At 34.2% G+C, this 13943-nt stretch overlaps 1 long non-coding RNA gene across 1 annotated transcript in view; it reads right to left on the bottom strand.

Annotated features, from left to right (window-relative positions):
• The window catches only part of LOC141516382 (uncharacterized), a 40598-nt gene extending 32405 nt beyond the window's left edge, over positions 1-8193 (bottom strand). The window contains exon 1 of the long non-coding RNA XR_012476679.1: positions 8024-8193. This is a non-coding gene — a long non-coding RNA (uncharacterized LOC141516382). The remainder of the gene's footprint in view (positions 1-8023) is intronic.
• Positions 8194-13943: the final 5750 nt, after the last annotated feature.

Raw genomic sequence — 13943 nt, 5'->3', positions numbered from 1 at the left:
GGTGTATCTTGGAGGTGGGGATTTAGGGTGGCAATTAACACTGAGATGGACATATGGAATGCTCAGGTCCTCATTGCCCTCTCTGCTGGATTGGGCTCTTCCTATTAGGCTATTGTAAAAGAGCTGTGGCTCTGATTTAGATGTTGTCTAGGGATTAGTGTTAAGGTCAAATTAGAGACTATTTCTAACCATTAGCACAGTACTTGGAATATAGTCAATGCTTAATAAATCCTTCCTTCAGCCCCCTCCCATTGTTCCATTCTCCTCTCCTCTCCTGTCATCTCCTCCCCTCCCCTCCCCTCCCCTCCTCTCTTCTCTTTCCCTGTCCTGTCATGTCCTCTTTTTCTCTTTCCTTTCCTACCCTCCTTGTCTCAGGGGAGGTGACAAGGATCTGGGGCTAGATGTATAAGTACTATAGAGAGGGAAAATCAAGTTTTCCTCTGGCAGTCAACCTCAAGAGACTAAATGACTATATCTTCATGCAATCTGCACTATTCTGAGTATGTTTCTCAGCCCACAGGCAAGCCTTGAAAAAAATATTTTGTTTTAAAATTTCTTTCCAAAATCCCACTCATCTTCTTCTGTGAGCAACACAATTAGAATGTAGAGTAATGTTCTTCATATTGAACATGTAACTTTCTGTTCATACCATACTTTCAGTTAAGGACTTTGCACTAAAGAAATCAGAATGTTTGTTCAAAACTGAATCTCATTCTAGGTAAGACCAGAAGAACTCTTAATTGTTCAAAGATGGCCTTTGTCATAACTAATTGGAACCATCAAGGAAAGGATAGATGTTTCATTGAGTTCATTGAGTTTCTGATTAATTGAGGATATCAGAAAATGTGTTTTTGTTTTAACTTCAATGAAAATCTTTCTAAAATTTACTTTACCTCCCTTCTCCCTCTATGTTAGTATGCTCAGCATTCTGGAAATAATTCAATCTTATATGTTTTTTTTGGATTATGTATTGGCCCATTGAAGATTTCCTGATTCTCTAAAGTTCCATAAATATAAATATAAAATTTGAAGGTAATTGCAATAAGGTTGAGTAAACCAACAAGACTGATCATTTGTTTGAAATATTACTAATGATACATGTTGTTTAGGGGCTTGACTCAGATGATTTTGTTGTTGTTGTTGTTGTTCTTGGGGTTGTTGTTTACGGAGCTGCAGACATTTGAACTTTATTCTTTTTTGTTTGTTTTTTTACATTTTTTTAATTGTTTTTGGAATTTTACAATTTTCCCCCAATCTTCCTTCCCCCCCCCCCACAGGAGGCAGTCTAATAGTTTTTACATTGCTTCCATGCTATACATTGATCAAAATTGAATGTGTTAAGAGAGAACTCATATCCTCAAGAAAAAAAAAATACAATGTAAGAGATAGCAAAATTTCACAATAAGATACCCTTTTTTGTTCAATTAGAGGTAATATTTGTCTTTGGAATTTGTCCAAATGCCACAATTCTTTCTTTGCATACAGGTGGTATTCTCTACCTCAGATAGCCTAAAATTATTCCTGATTGTTGAACCAATGAAATGAGCAAGTTCAGTAAGTTTGGTCATCACCCCCATGTTGCTGTTAGGGTGTACCATGCTGTGGTTCTGCTCATCTTGCTTAGTATCAGTTCAAGCATATCCTTCCAGGCTTTTCTGAATTTTCTTTCATCCTGGTTTCTAATGAACAATAGTGTTCCATAACATACATACATACACACACAGATATATACATATATATTATATATATATATATATATATAGATAGATAGATAGATAGATAGATAGATAGATAAAACAGTTTGTTCAGGCATTCCCTAATTGATGGACATTCACTCAGTTTCCAATTTTTTGCCACCACAAATAGGGCTTCTACGAATATTTTTGTACAAGTGATGTTTTTATCCTTTTTTTATCTTCTCTTTGTGGTATATACCCAGTAGTGGTACTGCTGGGTCAAAGGGTATGCACATTTTTGTTGCCCTTTGGGCATAGTTCCAGACTGCTCTCCAGAACGGTGGGATGAGTTCACAGCTCCACTAACAATGTATTAGTGTCCCAGATTTCCCACTACCCTTCCAACAATGATCATTTTCCTTTCTGTTCATATTGGCTAGTCCGAGAGGTGTGAGGTGGTACCTCAGAGATGCTTTAATTTGCATTTCTCTAATAAATCATGATTTAGAGCAATTTTTTGTATGACTATGGATTGCTTTTATCTCATCTTTAAGTAGCCTTTGCATATCCTTTGACCACTTGCCAATTGGGGAATGAATGGGTTTTCTTTAAAAAATTTGACTCAGTTCTCTGTATATTTTAGAAATGAGTCCTTTGTCAGAAATACTAATTGTAAAATTACTTCCCAATTTACTACATTTCTTTTGATCTTGGTTACAGTGGTTTTGTTTGTGCAAAAGTTTTTTTTTAATGTAATGTAATCAAAATTATCTAGTTTGTTTTAATGATTTTCTCTATCTCTTCCTTGGTCATAAACTGCTTCCCTTTCCATAGATTTGACAAGTAGACTATTCCTTGATATTCTAGTTTGCTTATAATATTATCTTTTATGTTTATATCCTGTACCGATTTTAATCTTATCTTCATATATGGTGTGAGATACTGGTCTAATCCAAGTTTCTGCCATACTAACATCCAATTTTCCCAACAGCTTTTATCAAAGAGAGAATTTTTATCCCAGAAGCTGGCTCTTTGGGTTTATTGAACAGCAGATTACTGTAATAATTTCCTGCTATCTCTTTTTTACCTAGTCTATTACACTGATCCACCACTCTATTTCTAAGCCAATATCAGACAGTTTTGTATTACTTTGTAATATAATTTTAGATCTGGGATGTCTAAGTCACATTCTTTTGCACTTTTTATATTAAATCCCTAGAAGTTCTTGACCTTTTATTTCTCCATATGAGTTTACTTACAATTTTTTCTAACTCATATTAAAGTATTTTTTTTTTTGAATTTCGATTGGTAGGGCACTAAATAGGTATTTTAATTTAGGTAGGATTGTCATTATTAGCTTGGCCTACCCATGAACAGTTGATATTTGCCTTATAATTTAAATCTGAGAAATGTTTTGTAATTGTTTTCATAGAGTTTCTGAGTCTGCCTTGGCAGGTAGACTCCCAAGTATTTTATATTGTCTGAAGTTACTTTGAATGGGATTTCTCTTTCTAGCTCTTGCTGTTGCACCTTGCTAGTAATATATAGAAATGCTGAGGATTTATCAGGGTTTTTAAATTCTGTGACTTAGCTAAAATTGTTAATTGTTTCTAGTAGTTTTTAGATAATTTTTGAAGCAATATTTAGGTATACCGTCATGTCCTCTGAAAAGAGTGAAAGTTTTGTTTCTTCTTTCCCAATTCAAAGTCCTTCGATTTCTTTTTCTTTTCTTATAACTGAAGCTAACATTTTGACAATATATAATAGTTGTGGTGAAAATGGGTATCCTTGTTTCACACCTGATCTTAGTGGGAATGCCTCTAATCCCCACTGCACATAATACTTGTCATAAAGACACTGCTTATCATTCTAAGGAACAATTCATTTATTCCTACCCTCAGGGTTTTTAGTAGGAAGGGGGGTCTATCTTTTTTCAAAGGCTTTTTCAGCATCTATTGATATAATCATATGATTTATGATAGGTTTGCTACTGATATAGTTAATTAAATAAAAGTTTTCCTAATACTGAACCAACCCTTCAATCCTGGAAGAAATCCTACTTGATCATAGCATACTATCCTAGTGATACCTTGCTGTAATCATTTTGCTAAGATTTTAATCAAGATTTTTGCATCTATTTTATCAGGGAGAGATATATCTATAATTTTCTTTCTCTGTTTTTGCTCTTCCTGGTTTATGTATCATCATCATATTGGTGCCAAAGAAAGAGTTAGGTAGAGTTTTGCCCTCATCTGTTTTGCCAAGGATTTAATATAGAAATGGAACTAATTGTTCCTTAAATGTTTGATAGAATTCATTTGTGAATCTGTCTGGCCCTGGAGATTTTTTTCCTTAGGGAGTTCAATAATGGTTTGTTGAATTACTTTATTCTGAGATAGGGTTATTTAGATTTTTAATTTCCTCTTCATTTAATCTGGACAACTTATATTTTTGTAAATATTCATCCATTTCACTTAGATTATCAAATTTATTAGAATACAGTTGAGCAAAATAATTCCAAATTGTTACATTAATTTCCTCTTCATTGGTGGTGAGTTTACCTTTTTTATTTATGATACTTGCAATTTGGTTTTCTACTTTCTTTTATTAATCAAATTGACCAGAGATTTGTCAATTTTATTGTTTTTTTCATAAAACCAACTCTTGGTGTATTAATTCAATAGTTTTCTTGCTTTCAATTTTATTAATTTTTCCTTTAATTTTTAGAATTTCTAATTTAGTATTTAATTGAGGGGTTTAATATATTCTTTAAATTTTTTTAGTTTCATGTTTAGTTCATTGATTTCCTCTCTCTCCAATTTATTCATGTAAGTATTTTAAGAGGTAATATATTCCTTGAAAACTACCTTGGCTGTATCCCGTAAGTTTTGGTATGCTGTCTCATCATTATCATTATCTAAGATGGAGCCATTAATTCTTTCTATAATTTGTTGTTTTGATCCACTCATTCTTTAAAATGAGGTTGTTTAATTTTCAATTAATTTTAGGTCTATCTTTTCCTGGCCCGTTATTGCATGTGATTTTTATTGAATTTTGATTTGAGAAGGATATATTCATTTTTTCTGCCTTTCTTTATGTGCTTACTAGGTTTTTATGCCCTACTCTATGGTCCATTTTTGTGTAGTACCATGTAATGCAGAAAAGAAAAAGTATATTCATTTCTATATCCATTCAGCTTTCTCCAAAGAGCTATCTTGTCTAGATTTTCAAACATTCTATTTAACTCTTTATCTTCTTTCTTGTTTATTTCATGGTTATATTTATCTAAATCTGAGAGCAGGAGGTTGAGGTCTCCTTCCAGTAGAGTTTTGCTGTCTATGTATTCCTGTAACTCATTCAACTTCTCCTCTAAGAATCTGGATGCTATAACACTTGGTGCATACATATTTATATTTGAAATTGTTTTTATTTTCCATGGTACCTTTTAGGAGGATATAGTTTCTTTCCTTATCTCTTTTAATGAGATATGTTTTTGCAGCTACTTTTTCTGAGATAGGGATTGCTACCCCACTCCTGCTTATTTCACTTCATCTAAAGGAAAATATAGTTTGTTCCATCCTTTTTTACTTTATTCAACCTATATCTCTGTGCTTAAAATTAATTTCTTGTAAGCAGCATGTTGTAGGATTCTGGTTTTTAATCCAGCCTACTATTTGCTTCTGTTTTATAGGAGAGTTCTTCCCATTCACATTCAAAGTTAAAATTACTCTTTATTGCCCTCTATCCTATGTTCTGTTTATATTTTCCCCTTTACTTCATCCATATTCCCCAGTGCTTAACTTATGAGTATCTCCCTTCACTATGTTTGCTATCTTATATTCAACCCCCTCTCCTTTCTTTCCCCTTTCCTTTTGCCCATTTCATTCTTCCCTTCCTTCTCTTAGTTCCTCTTTTCCTCACCCATCTCCCTTTCCTCTTTTAATACTTGAAAGGTAAGATAAGTTTCTCAACTTAACTGAGTGTGTGTATGTTAACTTTAGCCCTGCTCTGATGAGAGTAAGATTCAGGCAGTTCCCAAATCCTCCCTTCTTTCCCTCTATTGCAATAGGTCCTTTGTACCACTTTATGTAATGTGATTTACCCCATTCAGTCTCCTCCATTCTCCCATCTCTTTACTGCCCTCCCCCTTTTTAAGGAGGTATTGTTTTTAAATCATTCTATCAGGGTGAAGGAAAAGTCATGAATGTCTATTACTTCGGTCTAAGTATATTCTCTCTAATAGAGTTACAATTCTCCAGACGTATTAGACTCTTTCTTCCAGGTGGGAAATATAGCCAGTTTCTTCTTATTGGATAGCAGTTTTTTTTTCTTTATATTTTTATTTTTTACCTTTTCTTGTATCTCTTGAGTCTCCTGTTTGATGCCCAAATTTTCTATTTAGCTTTGTTCTTTTATTCAGGAAAAGCTGGAAGTCTCTTATCTCATTAAAAGTCCATCTTTTCCCTTGTAATAGAAGATTCATTTTGCTGGATAGCTGATTCTTGTCTGCTTTCCAAGCTCCCTTGCTCTTTGGAATATCATTTCCAGGCCCTTTGACCCCTTAATGTTGATGCAGTCAAGTCCTGTGTAATCCTTACTGTGGCTCCTTGGTATCTAAATTGTTTCTTTCTGGCTGCTTGTAGTATTTTCTCTGTTATCTTATATTTTTGGAATTTGTCCATAATATTCCTTGGTGATTTTTTCATTTTAGGATCCCTTTCTGCAAGATGGATGTATTCTTTCAATAACTATTTCCCCCCCTCTGTTTCCATGATATCAGGGCAGTTTTCTATCATTAACTCATGTAATATTTCTCTTCATTGGTTTCAGGAAGCACAATGATTCTTAAGTTGTCTCCCTTGGATCTATTCTCGAGGTCAGTGGTTTTGTTGATGAGTTATTTTACATTTTCTTCTATATTTTCAATTTTTTGGTTTTCTTTAACAGAGTCATGTTCTCTCATGAATTCATTAGTTTCCACAGATTCCATGCTTTTTTTAGAGAATAATTTTACCATTTACCTTTTGCAACTTCTTTTTCAAATTGGTTAATTATATTTTTGTAGATGTTTTCCCATTTGCCTAATTGTAGACTTAAGAGAATTATTTGCTTTTTGCATTTGCCCAATTGAGGTTTTGAGAAAATTATTTTCTTTTTTAATTTTTCCAATTGCATTTTCCAAAGATTTGTTTTCTTGCTGCGAGATGTTAACTTTCTCTTGCAAGGTGTTAATTTTCTCTTGAGTTTCTTTTCCCAGTTTTTCCAATTGATTTCTGTTGTTATTTCTTTATTTTTTTACGATTTTGTCAGGCAAATGGGATTAAGTGGCTTTCCCTAAGCCACACAGCTAGGTAATTATTAAGTGTCTTGAGGTCAGATTTGAATTCAGGTACTCCTGAATCCAGGGCTGGTACTCTGTGCCACCTAGCCATCCCTCCAATTGATTTCTTTTCTTTTTTTTTGCAAGGCAATGGGGTGAAGTGACTTGCCCAAGGCCAAACAGCTAGATGATTATTAAGTGTCTGAGGCCAGATTTGAACTCAGGTACTCCTGACTCCAGGGCCGGTATTCTATCCACTGTGCCACCTAGCTGCCCTCCTGCAATTGATTTCTAAATACCTTCCTCATTTCTCCTAGAAAGTCTTTCTGGGCTGGAGACCAAGTCATAGTCTCCTCAGACCAATTCATAGTCTCCTCAGAAGTTCTAGATCTCTTTTGGTTTGCATCTTTGCATTCTAAGTAGTTTTGAATGGGCCTTCCTTTTCTCTGGCCTTTGCTCATTTCCCTAGGATCTTGTGTGGGGGTGGGGCTGGTTCAAAGAAGTGTGATTTTGAAAACCGTAGAAATTTTGTTCATTTAGTTTAGTATCTCCAAGTGGGCCAGGCATTAGGAGGTACTGGTTACTTTCTCTGGAAAGTCTTTGACCTTAATTTGAGCCATTGTCCCTAGGCCTGGAGGGGTAGGGGGTACAGCTAGATACTGTAATCCTTGAACAATGTGGCCTGGACCTTGGGACCAGTTAATTAATCTCCTTATTCAGCTGAGGGAGCTCTGCCTCCCATGCCTGAACCTGGTAGTGGGGTGGATTGTGTGGTTGGGGTGTGATGGCTGCTTCTGTCTTTGTTCTGGAAAGAGGACTCTGCTGAAAGTATGGAACTCAGGGCCCAGATCAGAACAAATTGATGCCCTGCTGCCCTCTGCACCTGTCTATTCTAGGATTCTCCTTCCAGCCCCACTGGAGCTCCCCACACTGCTGCTCCCACAGCCAAAGTCTCCATGGCTGATTTTAGTTTAGTCTGGCTCTCACCCCACCCCCATTGGATCTCTGCTCTCTGTCCCTGTTTTACCTATGGTTTCCTGAGACAGACCTTGTTGATAGATGTTCTTCCTCTAGCCTCTTTTTCTGGGTTTTCTTGATTGAATTTCTGTTAAGAGGTTTCCTTTGTATTATTTCTGAGAGGAAACCCGGAAACTTTACCACAGTGCCTGGCTTCTTTCTGCCATCTTGGCCAGAAGTGATTCAGATGATTTCTGAGGTATTTTTCAGTTCTGACATAATCTGGTTCTAAGATTTCTTCCAGTTATGACCTTGTATGTTCTAAATTCTATTGTCAATTTCAGATGTAGGTTTCATAGAATCATATAATTCCTGAGTAGAAAGGAATCTCAGTTTCCATGTGATTGAAACCCTATCCCATATAGAGCATAGCCAATGTGTGGTTATATAGACTTTACTTTCATATCTGTGATGAAATGGAACTGACCATAATTCCTAGCACAGAAAACTATAATAACAACAACAATAACTATCATTTACCTAATATTTTATAGGTTGTAAAATATTTTGCCTGGGAAACCACTTAATCTGATTGAATGAGATAATATACATAATAATGATATTAACAAAGCTTGAAAACATGGAAAATTCCCTAGGAATTCTCAAGTGGACAAATTTCCCTCTGTGCAGATTTGCCCCTAAGCACGATGTATTACCAGTAGCAAAATAGTATTCATATAATAATTTTAAGAATGCAACCATTTTTCTCACATCATCTTTAGGTAAGTAGCCCTAGACCATAGAATATTATCAATGTCAGAGTAGAATTTTAGTTTGGAAGCATTTTGTTGGCTCTTGAAATGTCTTTACCACAATCAACCATTAGCATAAACCCTGCACATGAGTGCATAGATTGACTTTTATTTGAATTAGACATCATGAGTGGCTCCTGCAAAACTTTTCAGGCATGAATGGGAAAAGTTTTCTAATACTACCAGATGGAAAAGGATAGAATTAGTCAACAATGAATCTAAGCAGAAAAAATTTAGTGTATCTGAGAACTTCTGGAGTCCATTCCATGGTCTGATACTAATTTATTATATAATCTTTGACAAGTCATTTTCTCTAGATACTATTTGTAATAGCCCATGTTTACATAACATTTTATGAGTAAGAACAACCCGATCACAGATTGTGTCATTTAATTTTCCCAACAACTTTGTAAGGAGTAGTCATAAGCTAGTGTAATCAAAAGGGTCCTTAAATATCATGTATCTTCTGACTTTAACTGCTAAGTTACTTGAAAACATTTACTTGTACCCATTTCTCTGCTCCTTTATCATCCATTCTAATCTCTTATGATCTGGTTTATCCCTCAGCTGAAAGTCTTTTCTCATAGGTCATCTCAATCATTAAATACAGTGAGATATTTTTACCTGTTTTTCCTCTTTGATCTTTATCTTGCAGTTGGCACTACTGATCACTTCTATCATCCTATTGATCCTTCTAGATCTAGATATTATCTCCTACCACACTTTCAGAGTCTCCATACTCTCCTGGTTCTCATCCTACTTCCCAAACCACTCATTCCAAATATTTGTTTGGTTGACTCCTCATGTATTTCCCATATCCTTATGGTAGCTATGCTCTATACTTCTTTACTTTGCCCTATTCTTTCCAGAAACTCTGGATTTAATTACTATCTCTAATTAGATGACTCCCAGACTTATATTTCTAGAGAAGACCTCTCTTCTGCCACTGCCAATGCCATTTTAGCCTGACATCCCAATGACATCTCAAAGTCAACAAGTCCAAATTAAAACCCATTTTCTTTTCCCTTAAACATCTTTCTCCTGACTTCATTAATATTACTTGTGATTCTCTTATTCAACAAGCTACTTATGGTAGAAACTTTGATATTTTTTTGCGATCATTCTACTACCTTTGTTTCCAATATCTAACTAGCTCTCAATTCCTACCAGTTATATCTCTGCAGCATCACTTGTATCAATTCTCTCTGCATTGTTCACATTGTCAGTACTCTAATCCGGACCCTCATTTACATGGTATTGGGGTAATAAAGAAGTCTTCTGAAAAGCTCAACACTCTCCTTCCTCTAATTCAGTCTCCACACTGCTGCTATAATGTTGTTGCTTATGCAGAGATCTAGTTGTGTCAGTCCTTTGATCTTAATTCTTGTTAAAATCTAAATAAATCCTTCACCTGAAAGCTAAGGCTCTCAACAGACTTGTATCATCTTGTATTTCCATAATTTCCTTGTAAAAAAATCCTAGACTTTTTTTTTAATTAATTCTATATCTTGGTCAAAATGGAGATGTTTTTGCCCTCCAAATATACCCAATACTCTTCTTATGTCTTTTTGTCTTTATGTCTTATGTCTTTATGTCAGATATTCACATCTGAAATGCCTGCATTTTTGCTATCTTTTGAATTCCTATCTATTCTTTAAAATAAAATTTAAATGGCACATTAGTCAAGAAGCCTTTCTTGATTATCAACAATGACATTTCTCATTAGAGCACACATAAGCACTTTGTATTGTGACTAAGTCACTCCTCCTGTGGTATTCTCTATTATCTCTGTGAACTTTATCATCCTATTTCTTGGGAGCAGGAGACATGACATATCTAAACTATTTTTATACCAACCTATCCTTCAACTTATTATAGTACTATCTATTCACAGGAGTTGCTCAATAATTTTGTTGAATGAATTCAACATTCTCCTTATTCTAATGAGGAACTTGATACCCCTGAATTTGAGTTTTTGTCCAAGGTCAAATAGTTAACAAATGAGAGAACCTGTTTGTCTCAGTTTGTCTAACTTTATACCAGTCAATTTCTTTTTCTCTTCACCAAACTTGACTAAATCATCTCTGTGGCTTCTTCCATGTCTATGAATGTGAGACTCTAATCTGTAAAAATATCAGAAAACATAGATCAAGTGAAGAAAAGCCCAAAAGGCTTTACACAATGAATTGGTTTATTAGTGAGAAGTAGTTAGGAGACCAGTGTTAAATTTCTACCACTAACTAGCTTTAGGACCTTTGGTAAGTATGCTTCTGTTTCTTCAACTGTAAAAATGAGATGAATAGATTTTATAATTCTTAATATCTCTTCTATCTAGAAGTTTTTTTTTTGGCAAGGCAATAGGTTTAAGTGATTTCCCCACGGTCACAAACCTGGGTTATTATTAAGTGTCTGAGGTTGGATTAGAACTCAGGTCCTCCTGACTTCAGAGCCATCCACTGAACCACTAGCTGCTCCCAGGAGTTTGTTTGCTACCAGAGGTCTGGTTATTTTTTGACATATATAAATCAGGTTGCAAGCTAAAGTTGAACAGTTATTTATTCTTACATTAATGTAGACGTTGGAGTACCCAGGGTTAGGGACTTCAAAAGGAATAGAAAAGAAAACCAGCATTCTTCCTTAGAAGCACAGAGTTTGCTAGTCAAATTAAAGGAAAATGACCATGCTAGAATTCATTAAGTTTTGGGCATTAGAAATATCATGGCCTTTTATGATTATTACTCAATTTTTTCAGTATAATGCTATTTCAACATTGGCTGATCTACCTCCTCTACTTGCCGTCTTATAGATCTTTCACCCATAGAATTTTGACTGAATTATTCATCCAAAGACATATATATATATGTATATATATATATATACATATATATATATGTATTTAAATACATACATGTATAATTATATTTAATGTGTATACATATGTTTTATACATGCAATTAGTATAATTATATACATGTATGTATTTATATGTGTATTTATGTACATATATGCGTATAATTTTGAAAAGGGTCCCATAGTCTTTTATACAAGATACACAGACAAAAATTAAGAACTTCTCATCTATTGGAAGTTTCAGTGGAGATAGTACCTTGATCCCATAGTTTCTAGTGAATGGAATGAATGATAACTGATTGGAAAAATTGAGAAGGTGGGGTTCAGATCCTGTCTGGAAAAGTCATTTCTTCCCCTGCAATTTATTAATGCCAGTTGTGAAATGATTCTATTTTGAAAAAGTTGTGAAACTTTTTCTACTACTTTTTAAAATATATATTTATTTAAGGCAATGGGGTTAAGTGACTTGCCCTAGGTCACACATCTAGGCAATTATTAAGTTTCTGAGGCCGATTTGAAACCAGATCCTTCTGACTCCAGGGCAGGTGCTCTATCTACTCTGCCACCTAGCTACCTCCTTTTCTACCACTTTATGTACCTTGTACATCATCATTGAAATGCCGAAGGGAAAGAAATAGATTTCTCTGCCCTACCTTCCCCTACCAACCACACTTTAGTGGCAAAAAGTAAAAAAAAAAAGTGGCAATTCTTAGGTAAAATACATGAAGTTCCTGAAACTACCTTCTTACTATCTTCCTTTGCCTTTCTATTTCTTATTCTGAGCAGATGTTCAAGGAGAAGAGTTCCTAAAAATGGATATTCCCAATCTCTCAGGTTGACTACTAAGTAATTCTAATGTCAGGGATTCAAGAATTCAAAAATTCAGAAACAAAACCTCCTAGAGTAAAATTTCTTAACTTTATTTGCCTCTCTGGAAATCTAAAAAAGCTTTTCTACTCCTTCCCAGAATTTAAAGTTTTTAAATGCAAGAAAATACATAGAATCATAAAGGAAACAATTATATTGAAATTTTGTCTACAAAATATATATTGAAAAAATTTCCTGGACTACCTGAAATTTGTGAACCCCAGGTTAAGAACCTTTGTGCTAAGATTTCTTTCATTAGATGACCATTTCAAAGGAAATGAACTGCCATGGAGACATTCACGGGAAGGAAGAAAAGAGTCACATCAAGCACCTTGTAACCCTTCTTAATTCTACTATCAGATAATGATGGTGGAAAGTGAAAGAAATACTTGTCAAGCAACTCCCCAAAGTATTTAAACTTCTGCGAAATTTTAAATGACTATATGATTGCTTTATGTCTGTATTTATTTGTAGATTCCTGAATATCTTAAGGATATTCTATAGTGGGGGACATAAAGACTATACCAAATCTAATACTCATATTCTATATAGAATGCCTATATGGAAGATGGAGGCTATATCAATATATCTGAAGAAACCTTGGCAGATCAATACATAAGATAGAGGTAACTAACCTGTAGTTCATAAACATTAAAAAAAATCAATAAAATTTGCTTCCTTTATACTGATGTTTTCATTAACATATGAAAGCATTATTTGGGAATGAGTCCTTAGATTTCCTTTTTAAATAATGACTAAGAGATGGAGGGGAAAACCTCAATAGGTCAATATCTCAAAATGGAATCAAATCAATGAGAGTCGTCATTCCTTGGGGGAGCATGGACGGTTGGCTCATGACATTAAAAAAAACAGAAAAATCATCAAACATTTATTAACATCAAACATTTATCATATTAGATATAGGGGAGATTAAAAAATAAGATAAGACCTTGTACCTTCTTTTTTATTGGAATTTTGTTGTTGTTGTTGTTTATGCTTCCTAGGCATTTACTGTGTGAATGGAAATTATTAATATAAATAATTTTAATTGGAATTATATATGATAAGTATAATACAAAACAAATTGTTATGAATGATTTAAGGCAAAACTTCATCACCAACAGATGGCCCAAAAGAAAAGATGATTTCTAAACGATAATTAGGAAGTTAATATTCAAAGAAAAGAAATAAGAGAATTTGAGGAATAGAAAACTTGGTACATTAGCAGATGAGGAAGAGATATACAACTTTATCCTTGTTCTTTTACATTTGTCTAACTCTAATCTTTCTCTTGACTCCAAGTCTGATATCTTCTACTCTCTGTTCCGTATCGTGAAAGTAATGTCTACAATTCAGAATTCATCTAAAATTCAATATTTTCAAAATTAAACTCCTTATAATTCCTTATAATGTTGAGAATATCACCCTTCTCCCAGCTATTTAAGTTCACATCCTAGATGA

This window comes from Macrotis lagotis, chromosome 3 (genome assembly GCF_037893015.1).
Source record: "Macrotis lagotis isolate mMagLag1 chromosome 3, bilby.v1.9.chrom.fasta, whole genome shotgun sequence".
Classification (NCBI taxonomy): Eukaryota; Metazoa; Chordata; class Mammalia; order Peramelemorphia; family Peramelidae; genus Macrotis; species Macrotis lagotis.
The sequence above is the reverse complement of the archived record's forward strand: the minus strand, read 5'-3'. Positions and strand labels throughout refer to the sequence as shown.